At 37.7% G+C, this 17,770-nt stretch overlaps 1 long non-coding RNA gene across 1 annotated transcript; it reads right to left on the reverse strand.

Annotated features, from left to right (window-relative positions):
• Positions 1–5,031: 5,031 nt before the first annotated feature.
• On the reverse strand, positions 5,032–7,236 carry LOC128025051 (uncharacterized). The gene is made up of 4 exons (XR_008186089.1): positions 7,160–7,236; positions 5,706–5,806; positions 5,537–5,602; positions 5,032–5,263 (listed from the first exon to the last, which is right to left on the reverse strand). It is a non-coding gene; the product is annotated as an uncharacterized LOC128025051 (long non-coding RNA).
• Positions 7,237–17,770: the final 10,534 nt, after the last annotated feature.

Below are 17,770 nucleotides of genomic sequence, written 5' to 3' on the forward strand. Positions count from 1 at the left end.
GGCATTCAACCTCTTGGCCGAACGGATATACTCCAAATTCTTGTGATCCGTCCAGACCAAGAAGGGCAACGCTGCGCCCTCCAACCAGTGGCGCCACTCCCCCAGGGCCAGCCTGACTGCCAGCAGCTCCCTGTTACCTATGTCATAGTTTCGCTCGGCTGGGCTCAGACGGTGAGAAAAGAAGGCGCAAGGATGCACCTTCCCATCCTTGGGGGACCGCTGGGACAGGACCGCGCCTACCCCGACATCAGAAGCATCCACCTCAACAATGAATTGCCGTTCCGGATCTGGGAGACAAAGAACAGGAGCAGAGATGAAACGGGACTTGAGAGCACCAAAGGCCTCCTGAGCTTGTACATTCCATATGAACGATACCTTAGGAGAGGTGAGTGCAGTTAAGGGTGCAGCAACCAGGCTAAAGTTCCTGATAAATCGCCTATAGAAGTTGGCGAACCCCAAGAACCGCTGCAACGCCTTCCGTGAGTCAGGGGTTGGCCACTCGGCCACGGCCCTTACCTTAGCGGAATCGGCCTTGATCCCCTCCGTCGAGATAATATGCCCCAGGAACGAAACCGACTTGGCATGGAACACGCACTTCTCCGCCTTGACGTACAGCTGGTTCTCCAGCAGCCGTTGTAGCACCTGACGGACATGTTGAGTGTGGACCTGCAATGAGGGAGAGAAGATGAGAATATCATCAAGGTACACAAAGACAAATCTGTTCACCATGTCTCTCAACACATCGTTCACCAGGGCCTGGAAGACAGCTGGGGCATTAGTAAGCCCAAAGGGTAGGACCCGGTATTCAAAGTGTCCCGTCGGGGTGTTAAATGCTGTCTTCCACTCATCCCCCTCACGTATACGGATCAAGTGGTAGGCATTACGGAGGTCTAGCTTGGTAAAGACCTTGGCTCCCTGTAACAACTCAAAGGCTGATGACATCAAAGGCAGAGGATACCGTTTTTTTACAGTGATGTCATTGAGGCCACGGTAGTCAATGCAGGGTCGCAGGGAGCCATCCTTCTTCTTAACAAAGAAGAACCCAGCCCCAGCAGGTGAGGAAGAGGGCCGGATGAGGCCGGCATTTAAGGAGTCCTGAATATACTTGTCCATGGCCTCTCTCTCAGGACTAGACAGGGAATACAAACGACCCTTGGGCGGAGAAGTGCCTGGGAGGAGGTTGATGGCACAGTCATACGGCCGATGAGGAGGCAGGGATGTGGCCCGGGACTTGCTGAAGACCTGACAAAGATCACGGTACCCCTCCGGGACCCCGGCAAGATCACCCTCCTCAACCTGAAAAACAGGAGACACAGAGCCAGGAGACAAAGCAGAACCAAGACAAGACGCAAGACATGACTGACTCCAAGAGAACACAGAATTGCCGGACCAATCCACATGAGGGTTGTGCTGCACCAGCCACGGGTGCCCAAGGACAACAGGAGCACCCGGGGAATCTAGGAGGTACAACTCAATTACCTCACAGTGATTGCCGGACACAGTCAAACTTACAGGGGTAGTGGAATGGGTGATGGAAGAGATGAGGAGACCATTTAGGGAGCGAACAGAAATAGGAGAAGGAAGAGGAATAGTAGGAATACCCCACCGTGCTGCAACAGAGGCATCCAGGAAGTTGCCCTCAGCACCAGAGTCAACAAGTGCAGAACAGGAATGAAAGGAGTCCTTGTGCTGAATCGAGACCTTTAACATGGTACGAGAGATGGGGGAGTCGACATGAGGAGTAGCACCCACCAGGATCCCCCGGACTACTGATGGGCTCTGGCTTTTAACGGGCACTGGATAGCTCGATGGCCCGGCTTCCCGCAGTACAGACACAGGCCCCGAATCAGACGATCCTGCTTCTCTTTAGGGGTGAGGCGAAGACGCCCTACTTGCATAGGCTCAGGGTCTGTTGACGGTGACAAGGAGGTGGAAGCACTACTAGGAACGCCCTCCACCAGCATCCAGGGGGACTGAGCACCACGCCGCTGATGTCTACGCTGAAGGCGCCCCTCCACACGGAGGGCCAGATCCACAAGGATGTCAAGACTCTGCGGTAGATCTTGAGTGGCGATCTCATCCTGGATGTCATCATCCAAACCTTCCCGAAACCTTGCACGCAACGCTGCCTCATTCCAGTCACAGGAGGCTGCCAGAGTTCTGAACTGGATGGAGTAATCGGTGACTGATTGCCTGCCCTGGCTCAACCGCGCTAACTGGGCAGCTGCCTCATCGCCCTGAGCAGAGCGGTCAAACAGTTTGATCATCTCTGCCCTGAAGTCCTGGAAAGTGGCACAGAATGGAGCACGGGCATCCCACACAGCTGTTGCCCAGTCCTGGGCCTTTCCTTTCAAGAGGGTGATCACGAATGCGACTTGGGACTCCTCAGTAACATAGCGCCGAGGCTGGAGGGCGAAGACCAGAGAACATTGGGACAGAAAGGCACGGCAGGAGTTAGGGTCCCCATCATATGGCGGAGGACAATTGGCATGGGGTTCAGGCTCAGCACGAGTAGCCGATCTGCTGGCCAAGGCTTCAAGCTGGAGCCTCTGAATCTGGAGATTGAGGTCCGCTACCTGGGCTGTGAGGCCCTCAACCTCCCTTGAGGTGGTGGTCAACTGGCTGGAATGCTGTCCCAGAAGAATGCCTTGTTGACTGACTGCGACTCTTACTTGGTCTGCACCTGCTGAATCCATCGTGGTCAGACCGTTCTGTCAGGGATACGCGGGACTCAGATGCAGGTAACAGAGTTTATTAGCCCACACTGGGCAAACAGGAAAAACAGAAGAATGGCTACTCCTCAGAGCAGAGCAAAGGAAACCTCTCAGCGGGGACCAGTCCAAGCGTCTTCTGTGACGCAACGTCAGATCTCATCCACCAGAGCGTCGTTGGGGGACGCAGCGTCAAGTCACACCAAAATCCCTGAAGGAAAGGACAGAGTGCAGAGAGGAGCTGGGGGTCAGGTCTCAGAAGATCCAAAAGAGAGGTGAGGCAGGGACCGGAGGCAGAACCAGTCTAGACTGACAAGAGCAGTACCCGGGGAAAGAACACAAATCCAAAAACACGACAAGGCAGGACTAGGCAGACAGGTTGAAACAATCACACTCGAAGCACAAAACAATCACAACGGTCTGACAAAAGACAGAGCACGAGAGGAACTAAAATAGAGGAGAGCTAATGAGGAAGGAGTGGCTACAGGTGTGACGGAACACAGGGAATTAAGGGTAATGAGTGGGAGGGGGAAGAAACACTGACAGCAGAACACATGAGCTGTCAAAACAAAACCCATGTGTTCTGAGACTAGACACACAGACAACAAGACAAAAATATAGCAACACAGACCTAAGTCATGACAGTTTTATATTAATTTCAGGTTCAATGACGTAAGTTGTATTTGTGGTAAAATCATGGTATTCACGGCAATTACAATAGTAATAAATGAAAAGTGAAGTTAAAACAACGTAAACGGGACATTTACCATGTTTTTACAACAGTAACTGTAGTTTTACCATGGTATATTAGTAATCAATACAACAATACAATAATCACCAAACCAGCTATGTTTGTATCACTGTAATGTTAGTGTTTTTATGTGCTTTTATATCACATATATCACAGTAATCATATGATCTGTACCATGCTTTTAATACCTTTTTAATGTAAATCCCCCAAAATAAAACAAATTTAAAATAAATAAATAATAATAAAAAAATATTTTTTCATCTTGCAGTTCATTCATATCCGTTAATATCTAGATATTATGCTCACAGATCATTATTAACATTCTGTATATAATTCAATTTTATTTTCTCTCCCTTTTTTTATTTTATTTGTATTTTTAGCTGAAAAGACATAAAGGCAGTCAGCCCAGTGGTGTTTCGGGAGAGGTATTCCTTCAGAAATGGAGAAGACCGAAATCTGCGGAGGCAGATATTTGCAGCAGTAAGTCTGTGATAGTTTGTCCCTTTTATCAAATATTCCTGCTGTTATAATTTGTACAGCATTTGTTGTTTCTTAAACTGTTGCACTGTCCAAATACCCACACTTGCCATCTTTGCACTTGACAACTTGATTACTTATTTGATGTCTTTCCTGTATTTGGCCTAGTGTTCAAGTGAGCATGATGACCACAAGTGTGTGTCGACCTTTTCATGACCTGATGACTGTGGTTCCCAATCCAGGTCCTGGAGAACCCCAACACTGCAAGGTTTTGGTGTCTCTCTTATGCGACAAACACACTTTTGCAAGAGGGTCTGGCTGCAGACATATGGGCGAGTGGAGCTCCACTCAAGAGCGGAAATACGTCACCTCCACTAGCGACGCCGCCGCCATGTTGGACCGGGCCACACTTTCCGTAGAATTACATCACCTCCACTAGCGACGCCGCCGCCATATTGGACCGGGCCACGTAGAATTACGTCACTTCCATGTGGGCGAGTGGAGCTCCATTTGAAAATGTCACCTCCACCAAACTTTCGTTTTGTATTACTTGTTATATACATGTATAAAGGGTGCTTTGCAAGTTATGTCACCTCTTTGTACGTAATGTTAATATGTTCTTTACTTTTATCTTTGTTATTTTTACCTAGCAGAAATATTAAAAATAATAATATACTAATCTTTTACGGTTTATGACACGACAGCATTTTTAAAAAAAATAATTGGCACAGCAATTTGCACTACAGACATCCATTTGTTCATGTTTGTTTTACCAATGTACAACTGCCAATGTAACATTCCATACATTTTAGAAAGTAAACCTTGTTTTTAATATTTAGCAGTGAAAAATAAATGAAATATTAAATAAATTATTAAAATAATACCTCAACCAGAATTTTGTGTGTTGAATTTTGTATTTTAATCAAAATAACAACATATACAAAATAACCACAGTAAAATAATGAAGAATAACTTCCACAATTTAGAAGTTTTAATGGTTTTTGAGTAATAATAATAATTAACATATCTTACACTACATTGAAAACACATGAAATGCAAGTGACCATAATTGTTACAGTAAAAACACACGCACACTTTACTCTTCAAGACCTCCATCGTCTGTGAAGCAATCCCAACTACAGTTGCCAGGGTGGTCATCTGAGGAGTAAAACCCCAAAAGCACTCCCTGTTGTCCATTTTCCTGGTGACCAGCCCCACAGTCTTTGTGAAGCTGGCTGCACTGTAGGTGACTGCACCTAGAGATGATGTACGGCTTTCTGTACTTTAGATAGTGATAGTGTCTCTTTAAATATCTTCACTGCTCCTGTTCAGTATAAAAAAAAAACAAAAAAAAAAGTTTCCTGTAAAGGAAATGGAAGAGAGTGAGATTACTTAGCCTAACTGTTATAGCCACAAAAAAACAAGAGGAAGTTCAGTAACACTGAAGTTACTATCAAGCCAGCTGAAGTGTGCCTCCTGTTAAATATGCTCCTGACTGACAACGATGTTAAATCTCTGGCATGAACAATTACGTCAGATGGGTCAAGTTTAATTACAATACTGACATTTCATCATCATTAATGTTAAAGCAATTTACTTGTTGCTGAAGGTGCCTGGGCCACCACAGTTGTGCTTTGTTGTTCTGATGCATCTGATTTCTGGGCTGGGGACACAAAGAAGACATGAGCACAGCAAAACTGGAACAATACTAAGTCTGTGTGCTGACGTTAGGTAAATTCAACACAGAATAGTACTGCATCATTCACCTATGACAGTCCCATAGCAGACAAGGTGTTGGTGCTCAGAAGTTCCAGTCTCTATTTGTGGAGGTGTTATGAGGATGGATAACACTTGATATACATTTGATCTGAAACAAAAAAAGTCAAACAATAGAATAACAGAACAACAAAATAGAACAAAATAAATGTTAATGTCACATGTAAAAAGACTTTGACTTCTAGGGTGGCAACATATATTTAAATGTAAAGAGTGCTGCATCTTCTATGCCAATCCTATCCCTGGAAGTGAATGAAAAATTTAATATGAAAACAACCTCCTCATATGACCTTTTTAAAATTATACAACAAATGCTAAAGGAATACACATACAAAACGATCGTGTACTTTCATTATTCACTACGTTATTTTACCACAAGCCACCAAAAACTAAGTTACATCTATGCTATCCATCATGTACTAAAGGTAAAAATTTAAAGAGCAAACAATTAACAAATAAGTTTATCAGAAATGTATTATCCAAACTGTACTTCCCCAGTTAACTGAAAAGAAAGTATGTTCTTCAAGAATTTAGTGAAGAAGAGGCAAAGAAAATAAGGAAGTGTTATTTTACTTATCCAGTTCTTCCTAAAGCCAAAGAAGTAACATTTAAAATACTAAAGGACATTTATCCATCTAATCACTTCCTACAAGAAAGATTTAATTGGGAGAACAATTCATGCAGGTTCTGTGAGAAAGATATTGAAACTGTAGATCATATGTTTTTCCAATGTGAATCTGTACAGACTTTTTGGCTGGAATTTCAAAACTGGTTTATTCCAAACAGAAATCAATACACCCTTTGACTGTGTTCTCAGTTAAGGTTGGAGTATTGTTGAATGAAAAGATCCTAGACTTTTTTTGATAAATAACTTAATTACTTTGTGCAAATACTAGATTCATAGATCTAAATTTTTAAAGGTTAAACCTCACTTTAGCAGATGGAAGAATGAACTAAAGATATTTGCAAAGTCTCTTCATTACAGGATGGACAGGAACGGCCAGAAACTCTTGTATGCTTTGAACTTGTTTTTGTTGTTAGAATAAGACCCTCATCCTTCTTGTTATTTCCCTTATTTATTCTGTTTTATCTTATGGCGTGTTTATTGTTATTTGTTTTCCCCCCCATCTTTTTTCTTTCTGTTTGGCTGTATCAACACTAATAATATGTGTTCAGTTGTTGAAATGTGGCGTAAAGGTTTGTAACTGAACTTGATTACTTAATAAAAAACCATTGGACAGACACATTGATCTATACAGGACTATATATGGTGTATTTATGATTTATAGATCAGTGGCCAGACATCAACATTGCTCGCGATATAAATCTATAGTGTTTATTAATCCTTTTGTGAGTAATTTCACGTAAGCCCTGTAAGTTTTTCTTACACTGCACGTTACAACAGCGTCAGTTCACCATTTTAGCGATGCTGAGATAAAATTACCTGAGTTTAAGTTTGAAGTACTCCCGGCGACGCCATCTTGATGTTTTCAAGTGGAGGTGACATATTTCCGGTTTGAGAGTGGAGCTCCACTCGCCCATTGTCTGCAGCCAGACCCTTCTCCACTTTTGAGGTCTTGGAGTCTTCACTGATGAGCCGATGAGTTGAATCAGGTGTGTTTGATCAGGGAGACATCTCAAATGTGCAGTGTTGGGATTCTCCAGGACCAGGATTGGGAGCCACTGCCTTATGGGACACTTATGTGTTTACAGAGATTTTTAATATCTAATTATCAATATTTCTCATACTGTACATTGGACAGCTTTCCTTGACCTCTTGTGAGATCTCGGCAAAAAGTCTGATGATTTATTCCAAAACATGATGTATGATGGGATACACTAAGCGTTGTGAAGCGCTCCGGAGCAGTATTGGAGAGGTTTAGTGTGTGTTAAGGATGCTGTGCTTTGGCATTATTAAGACCGGGGACAGTCTTGTGTGCACACTGTCACGTACACACACTCTCAAGTGGCCAAGACTGCAAGTGTGGTTATCTGGACAAGGTCAAAGTCTTAAAAATGTACCCTAAACACAGTCGCACATCACAGTCTTAATAATTCAGTTTAACACTTCTATGTATTGTACAAGCCCAGAACTGTCTCATCTGACACTATCAAAATAATTCATATGCCTATAGCTTGCTCTTAATTACTTTTTCAATAATGGATGCATTTAACATTTAATTATACAGCATCTTCACAGAGGCTGCTTTTATGGTCTAAACAAAACCCAGTGTAATGTACAAGTTGCACGTAATTAATAATATTTCCTTCCTTTCTGTCTTACAGGATTGTTTTCAGATAATGCTGTTCTTATTTTTCAGGTCTACAATATCGAGCTCAACAGCTCTTTTAAGAGCCAACCCTCACATACCTTCCTAAAAACTAAAAGAGCTATTACTGAGTCTCAGCGAATCTTGCCATGATCAGCTCTTCCCAGGTACATTTTTTTTTAAATATTTTTGAATCAAAATTTACTCATCAAATGCTCTGGTCTGAATCTTATTTTAAATTAACTTAAATAAATGTTTAATGAGCAATATTAATTGCACACAGAGTAAGTAGAGATTATCTTGTTTCACAGAAGAGAAGGAAGACCAAGGAAATTATTTGCTCAGTATGAGGAATGAAGATGTCATCTTGTGCTCCAACGAACAGAAGTCCTCTGGTATGTGTCTGTTGAAGCAATGCTGTGTTATACAACATTTTATGATGATCTCTCACAGAACTGTTCATGTCAGCCTTGATTTTTTTTATATTTTTACAATTACAGCATTTTAGCAAAGTGTGACTGGACATTTTTAATCTTATGTTTTTAAACCCACACCACCTGTTTTAAAAGCAGTGTCATGTGTCATGAAATTGGTTTGGTTGATAAAAATACCAATTGACATTATTTTGTAAATGTTGTGTTATAAATTCTGAATTGATAGTTGATTGGTTTGAAGCAAGGCCTTACACTGCACTGACTAAAACACATTTGTGAGAGAAGTCAGGAACTTTGGAGAAAGATTCTAGAGGAAAAAAGACACATTTACTGCAACATTAGATCAATTCTAGTGGCAAAAACTCCAGTCTCTGAGAACTACACATGCTAATGCAGTCTCATGAGCAAGTCCTTTGCCTCTTTAACTTTTTCTTAATTCTTGCAGAATGAAATATTTATTGCAGTATTTTAATTTGTACAGATGATCTCATCAGCCAAATGAGGGGTTTTGACCAAGTGATGCTCTTGAAAGGAGTGAAAGAAGAGGAAGTGGTAAATTGTCTTCAAAGGAAAAGCTTCTCAAAAGGTCTTAAAGCAGCTTGAAGAATGGTAAGTGTACAGTACTACAAGGGTCATAGTTGCTCGCCCTGCTAAAATCACGCAGAACATAAGCTGAGCTCTCTGTCCATTAAACAACTTCATCTGGATTGTTTGTTTCACTTTGACCAGGTCTGGGATCTTAGGACTGAGAGATCCTCTGGCTGAGAGAAGCTACACCACATCAGTGCTGGATATCAACCACAAACTGTTTCCAGACACGAGAGAAGAAGAACACGATGGGGAGATGAAACCAGTTTAGATGTGATGATAAGGAATCATTATTTTCTGAATGTCTTATATGTATCACATGATCTGTATCACAGTTGAGTGGATGGGACTGTGTGACTCTTCAGGACATTTCATCACTCATCTGTGTGAACTGATTAATATATGAGGTTAATGTATTTTTGAAGATAATTATTTTCCTCGAATCGTATTTGTCTTGATGCTACTTTATCAACTTTATAGTCTATGCTTCAGTGTCTCAGTGGTTCATGTAGGTTGTCTACAAACCGGAAGGTTGTTGGTTCAATCCCTGGCTCCACCTGACCAAGTGTCGAGGTGTCCTTGAGCAAGACACCTAACCCCAGCTGCTCCTGACGAGCTGGATGGCGCCTTGAATGGCTGACACCGCAGTCGGTGTGTGAATGCGTGTGTGAATGGTTGAATGTGAGGCAAATTGTAAAGCGCTTTGGATGGCCATGTGGTCTGATGAAAGCACTATATAAATGCAGTCCATTTACCAAAATGAATATGGTGAATATTGTGTTCTGAAGATTCTTGGTAAATACATCATTTTACTAGGTAGGCTCATATGTGTTTATTTTAGACTTAGGAAAAACTACATAGTAATTATTGGGATTATTTTTTATTTAAGACATAAACATTTTTGATCGGATTAATAACATCTGGGACATCAGTACACCAGAAAGTTATTTTTTATATTTTAGTAACAAATATGCAAAAATTTTGTGAAATAAAGGGAGTTACAAGATTAATTATTTTGCATTACAAGATGGTGCCATGGGCTTTATTGTTACAAACACTTGAGGGATAACTGAGAATGTAGCAGGAATGATCAACGTGGATCTTGTACTGTATTCAAACCAAGAGCATGCACATTACTGATGTCCAGCACCTGAGGAGCAAGATACGGGGATGAGAAGGACATTTTTACACTGATTTTTGCTAATTAGTTAAATCATTTCTTTTTAATTTTTCCATGTTTCATCAGATGGCCTCACAATGTCCTGTCAAAAGGTTTACTGGCCATGATGTAAAAATAGAAAATGGTGGACTGGGAAAACTGTCAGATATAAATGTAACTCAGCTCAGTTTGTTGTCCATGATGAGGATAATACATGTATGTAGGTATTACTGTCCTTCTACCCCCAGGGGCCCAGTAGCACCCCCCAGAAGAGCCCAAAACTGTAAATTTCATATGGCTGTAAATCAGAGTCCAATTAACATATCAAAGAGAAAATGGGCAGGATTATTACTTATGCTATGCTGATAAAATAATGTTGAGCTCAGTTTTCAGAAATAAATGGAAAGCTGGCATAAAGGCATTTTAAATATTGCTCACTGTAAAATACCACATTTCAGCCTGCCTCTCGAATATATCATAGAGGTTTGCACAATGAAAATATTTAGATATCCAGTTTTCCTTAAAATAAATAATTTATTTTGTTTCATTAATAAAAAGTTTTAAAGTCGTTCTATCTATGGAAAGGCAAAACTAGGCGCTATTCTTTGTAGTTCATTGAAGTTATGCTTAGGGTTAGGGTTAGGATCTCGCTAAAGATGTCATTTTTCTCAAGATAGCAACACTTCATTGTTGACTTAATATATTACTAATGTAATGATAGCAGCAAAACATACTTTTTAACATGATGCGCTGTTTAATATGGGTTAAAAAATAGTCCAACCACAGACTGTCCTGAAAATTCACAGCCAATGACATCAAAGCTGAGCAGCGGCGTCACACTTCCTTATCCATTTATGACAGATGTCTTTCGTAGGGAGATAGATTTGGTTAACAATAGATAAAATTTGCTACTCATTAGATTCTGTTTCATTAACGTTTACACCTTCCTCCGTTGTTCAGCTTAACAAAAATTGGGCAATATTGATGTGCACATGCCCAGCAGTCGCAGTTGTATCCAACAGATAGATTCCTCTCATTAAATATAAGACACATTTTTAAGATTTTTTTATTTGACCAAAGACAAATATATTTACTAGTCAAATGATGTGCTAATCTAAAATTTACATTGTATATTACATTGTGTTTTAAAGTTAAAATTGTTCACATTTGTGTTTCTGTGATTTACCATTCTCTACCATTTGAACTCTAGGAATAAAAACAGAATGAATGAATGAACAAATAAAGCATAATGAACATGCATATTTTTGTAAGGATCTTCCATTATTTATTTATATGTCAAACTCATTTAAAGACGTACCCAAATTACTCTGTCACCAAGCTCGTTTTTGCCTCCATAAAGAATAAAAAGGCAGTTATGTTGTAAACGTTAACTATTTTCAGTATGCAAATGAAAATGATTTTATTAAAAAACAAACCAGTAAATACAGTATGTCTTTCAGAGAAAACTGGAAAAAGATCCATTTTCTTAAAAATTGAATTGACCACAATGTTATACAACACAATGTAAATGTTTCAAACTCACAAAATAATACAATGAAGACATGCAAATCAAGTGTGCAATATCTATAAAACGCTATCAGCACAGCATCAAATAAACACTGATTGACCGAACAATGGAAGACAGAGAAAGTGTTCAGGAAAACAAACACCTGCTACCATATAATTAAAACAAAGTTACATCTTCTGCAAAAATCAAACCACTGCAAAGTCTAATCACTGATTCAGGAACTGATTTCTGTGTGTTTGGGGGATAAAGAGTTAAAGAGGTGAGTCCTTGTGCATGATGGAGAACTACAGTGTTATCTGCAAACAATCCTGTAAGACAGAAAGGAAGGAAATAATATTAAATTACATTCATCTTATACATTACACTGGGTTTTGTTTAGACCATAAAAGCAGCCTCTGTAAAGATGCTGTATAATTAAATGTTAAATGCATCCATTATTGAAAGCAAGTAATTAATAGCAAGCTATAGGCATATTAATTTTTTTGATAGTGTCAGATGAGACAGTGCTGTTCTTGTACAATATCATTACAAGTGTTTAACTGAATTATTAAGACTGTGATGTGCGACTGTGTTTAGGGTACATTTTTAAGACTTTGACCTTGTCCAGATAACCACACTTGCAGTCTTGGCCACTTGAGAGTGTGTGTACGTGACAGTGTGCACACAAGACTGTCCCCGGTCTTAATAATGCCAAGGCACAGCATCCTTAACACACACTAAACCTCTCCAATACTGCTCCGGAGCGCTTTACAACGCTTAGTGTATCCCATCATACATCATGTTTTGGAATAAATCGTCAGACATTTTGCAGAGATCTCACAAGAGGTCACGGAAAGCTGTCCAATGTACAGCATGTCAATATTGATAATTAGATATTAAAAATCTCTGTAAACACATAAGTAAAAAAAAAAATAATAATTATAAAAAAGGGAGAGAAAATTGAATTGAATTATATACAGAATGTTAATAATGATCTGTGAACAAAATATTTAGATATAAACGGATATGAATGAACTGCAAGATGAAAAAAAAATACATTTTTATTATTTATTTATTTATAATTTTTTCTATTTTTTTGGGAATTTACATTAAAAGGTATTAAAAGCATGGTACAGAACATATGATTACTGTGATATCTGTCATACAAAAGCACATAAAAACACTAACATTACAGTGATAAAAACATAGCTGGTTTGGTGATTATTGTATTGTTGTATTGATTGCTAATATACCATAGTAAAACTACAGTTACTGTGGTAAATACATGGTAAATGTCCCGTTTACTGTTGTGGCGAGTGGGGCGGGGCTGAGGGACGTGGGGACAAGGAGTGAGGCCGGCGGAATGATTGGGAAATCAGCGACACCTGCGACCCACCGCTGGTCTCGAGTCCCACATAGGAGATGGAAGAATATAAAACTGGAGCGACGACAGTGAAGGGCGAGAGAGGACCAGCCCTAGGATTTATTTTATGTTTGCTTTTTATTTGCGCGCATCAGTCATCCGTGAGGGGCTGATGCGCTGATTTGTATTTATTTTGTGATTATTAAAGTTTCATTTTGATTGTGCGTCGGTTTACGACTACTCACCCAAACTTTGGAACTGATAGCAAGTATCGCGATGTGTGCTGAATGAGACTTCTTTAACGTGATTTCATAGCGATAAACATCTCATGCCCTCACGTCGAAATTCTGATGCCAAAAGTTTCCCACTGAAAGCAATGAACGTTGTAGTGCGTCGATATTTCGACGCTGAGAGAGGCACATTTGGTGTCATAAAACTGACGCTAGGGGCACGACCATGCTTCGGTTTTTGACGCCTTTAGAGTGAGAATGGGTTGAAACTTTAGAGGATGTGTTTTGGAGAGAAACTAATAATAGTTTTTACAATGTTTGTAAACATTTTGCTTTAGATTACAGGCATTTAATACCTTCATTATTTCCGAATGTAATAGGGCTCATAAAATGGGACGTGAGCAGAGACTTTTTTTTTTTTCACTCTCAAAATGTAATCTTATACAAGTGTTTTTTTCTTTTCATTTTTTAACAATGCAGCAAACATTTTTAAATATCTTAAAAATACTTTGATGTCTTTAAAATGTTAATAGATTTTGTCTTTTTTTTTTTTTTTTTTGGCATCCTACATTTGGCCAAAATCTAGAAAAGATGATGCTGTGACTATGCGCAGCTGGTTATTGGCCAACATTAGATCTCTAATTTTCACTTCATGACAACAAAATGCATATGGAAGAAGCTGATGTGCAAAGTTTGTGTGCCAGTATGCAGTTTCATCTGCACAGAGGTAATGACAGAGTCACACCTGGATCTGAACATAGTTTGAATGGAAAACGATACCTATAGAGGATTTATATATATATATATATATATATATATATATATATATATATATATATATATATATATATATATATATATATATATATATATATATATATATGTGTGTGTGTGTGTGTGTGTGTGTGTGTGTGTGTGTGTGTGCGTGTGTGTGTGATGAAAGGTCTTATTTGCATATTGTGAATAAGGCTGAACACAATGGCAGTGTATCCAATGATACAGTTCTGGCAGCTTTGGTGTTTTTGTTGAGGTATGTCACGTTTCCATCTCTGATATTTATAATATCTGGAGAAATTATTATGTATATTTATAGTGTTTTAATTGTAATCACCCACAGCCCTCTAATGACACAGGGAAACCACAGAGCTGGAAGACCTTAACGTCTTATCTTGCAAATGTCACTAATTTTCACAATTAACAAATTTATGCTGATTCTAAATTTGAAAAAAATGCATTGAAAATGAAAATGATTAAAAATAACATTGATACAATTAGATATGGAAACCAAATACATTGACCTCTTCACTACAGCTTTTTACATCAACAAGTCGACCAACTCTCCCCTAATAATCAATATGTATAGGGGTATTCAGCCCATCAATGGCAGGATTGAGACATCACAGGTATGTACCAAAACTACTGGCCTAATAACTCACTTCCCCTCTTCTGTGTCGTACTCCTGTACTGCATCCTACCTTTGTAAAACTGTTCTACAAAATGTAAGATTAAGATTCTAAAAATGTTATATGTGATTGTTTAACAGTATTTCATGTTACAGACTATGTAAAAAAAGAAAAATCATAAGTGTCGTTAATGTCCAATTTTATCTGGTTTAGTGTTGTTAAGAATTAATATCATTGTGGAAAGAGCTCTATATTGTTCCTCGTTCTCAGCTTTTTTTCTGTTTCAAACAAAACTTTGAATGTCTTTCAGGTTGTGCACTGAAGGTCTTAAACATTTGTTTGAAGTGTTTGATTACGCTTTTATAGAAGAGTGCTTAACTTTGATTTATATACACTGTTTTGAGAAGTGTTTGAGCTGCTTGAGGTTTTAGCATAAGTTCACTTATTTGAGGGCAGTAGTAGCTTTGCCATGTGAAATGTTGTACTGAATGCTGAAGGTGAACGATATGTCAGATTTACCTATTTGGTTTTACAAAAGTTTATCACACTCAAAAAAATGAATTTTTAGTTTTGTTCACTTTACCTGAACAATTCATGTTGAATTAATGCCATTTTGGCTATTTTTCATTTCAGCATGATTGTGTCATGTTAAACTGACTTAAACCTGTCTCTCGTTGGTTTAACATAAAGTTTTCATTTTGAAAGAACATGTTTCAATCAAGTCCCTCAAAATAAGTTTTACACTTCCCATCATGCTTTGCACAGGACTGGATATGGGGAGAGAAAATGTTGAAATAAAGTGTTATTTTATGCAGTTTTTAATAAAATGTGATAATAAGGAGACTTTTTCATGTATAATGCTCTATTATGTGGGCATTTTAAAAGACTTTATATTGGTGTATTTTGTGCGAGTTACCATTGTGGTGAAGTGTGGAGCTTGTGGTTGGGTTGAGGACCTGGTTGAAAGAACGTCTAAAATACTTAATTTAAAAAAAAGCAACTTTAATGAAAGTGCTAGTGTATGATGTACACATAGTTACATCCTTAAACTGCAAACAATTAACATCATGTGTAAAGAAAAGTTATATCTTACTTGCTAATGTTTTTATAACACTTTGGCTAAACTTGCATGGACAGTGGTTCTACATGATGTAAACATATTATCTCTACTCAGATATTTCATGTAGGATGAACTAAAGCAAACTGAGTAAACTCAACTAAAGGTAGACAAGTCCTTATAACTTGATTTATTCATGTCCAAATAACATGGTACAAACATGTGGAACCACTGTCCATGATAGAATCATGTTCAGCCAAAGAGTCATTTTTTTGAGTGCACCCTAATCCTCTGATGTATTCCTGTTTTTGTGGTAAAAAGTGTTTAAAAGTGCAATATAAAGTATATAATTTTTTATTAATTCCATATGATAAATGAATTTACTGATCATTTATAACTTAAACTTTTTTTATTGTTAAATATTCATTTTATTTTCTACATTGCATGCATTTCTTTACTATATTAACTTATATATATATATATATATATATATATATATATATATATATATATATATATATATATATATATATATATATATATATATGTACATATATATATATATATATATATATATATATATATATATATGTACATACATATATATATACATATATATACATATATATATATATATATATATATATATATATATATATATATATATATACACACAAATTATTAAGGCGTTATTATGGCGTGCCAAAGCCAATAAAGTGATTCAATTGATGGACTGGAGTGGTGTGGTTTACTTGTGGATTATTGTGATCCTGTTTTGATAGTTGTTTGGACTCTCATTCTGACGGCATCCATTCACTGCAGAGAATCCATTGGTGAGCTACATTTCTCCAAATCTGTTTTTTTTTTTTGGAGAAGAAACTCATCTACTGTACATATCAAATGGCACAGAGTAAAGTACACTCTATGTAAGCAGAGCATAAAAAGTAACGTTTTGGACATAACAATACAAGTTATAACATTTTAAAATAAAAAATAGCATAATGATAACAATATAATGACCATAACAGGGTTAGTTTCATTAAATTAGTTTTACATAACTTTTGTTTCCTGACACTAAATATTTGTTTGCTGAAATAAAGAAATATATATTAACAATCTACTTTTCAGCTACATGACAACATTTCTTATTTTTAATTTAATGTGAAGTACTTAAATAAGTAACTACATAAGATGATAGAAAGAATAAAAACCTAATTTCTAGTAAAAGTGATAAAAACATGCACAACAATCACTAAAGCTTTAAATAAAATTAAAGCGAAAACATAAAATACAACAATAGAATCAAATTCAAAATATTACCAAAATATTTATATCGATGTCACTAAAATCAAATAATACTAAAATAACACTGTAACTCTATAATCAAAATATCAAATGCTTATAATTACACAAGTAATTATGATATTTTATGTAACTATTTATCTGTTAAAAGGATTTAATCACTCACCCCTATGTCTTTACAAAGGTATAAAACTTTCTTTCTTTATGAAATACAAAAGAAGCTATGTTCAAAATGTCAGGGTAGGAAGGTTGTTTTTGACCCACTGGCTTTCATTGTATGGACAAAAACTGAGTGTTTTGGAGAAGAGAAACAGTATTAGAATTAAATAAACAGGAGTAAATGGCAAACATTTTTAAGAAATCATACAGCATGTCTCAGTGCTGTTGTTGGAGAACAAGTGCATCAAAACTCTCCCTCCACTGTCTCTTCTGACTCGGCTGATTTGAGCTGACCTTTATGTAAAAAAACAAAACAAAACAAAACATTCCTTCAGATTGTCAAATATTGTCCTATCCTAACAAACCCCACATCAATGGAAAGCATTTTTATCATCAGCTTTCAACTCTCAATTTCGAAAACTTACACTTAAGACTGATTTTATGGTCCAGGGTCACATATGCATTTGCATAGATGTAATTACGGTACAAAAACTTTCATAGATTTTCATCTTCCATTTCTTTCTTTCGGTTTAGTTTTATCGGAGAATCTCACACACAGGGATCTCTCAGTCAGCTGGTGTTT

This window comes from Carassius gibelio, chromosome A12, assembly GCF_023724105.1.
Source record: "Carassius gibelio isolate Cgi1373 ecotype wild population from Czech Republic chromosome A12, carGib1.2-hapl.c, whole genome shotgun sequence".
Taxonomy (NCBI): Eukaryota; Metazoa; Chordata; class Actinopteri; order Cypriniformes; family Cyprinidae; genus Carassius; species Carassius gibelio.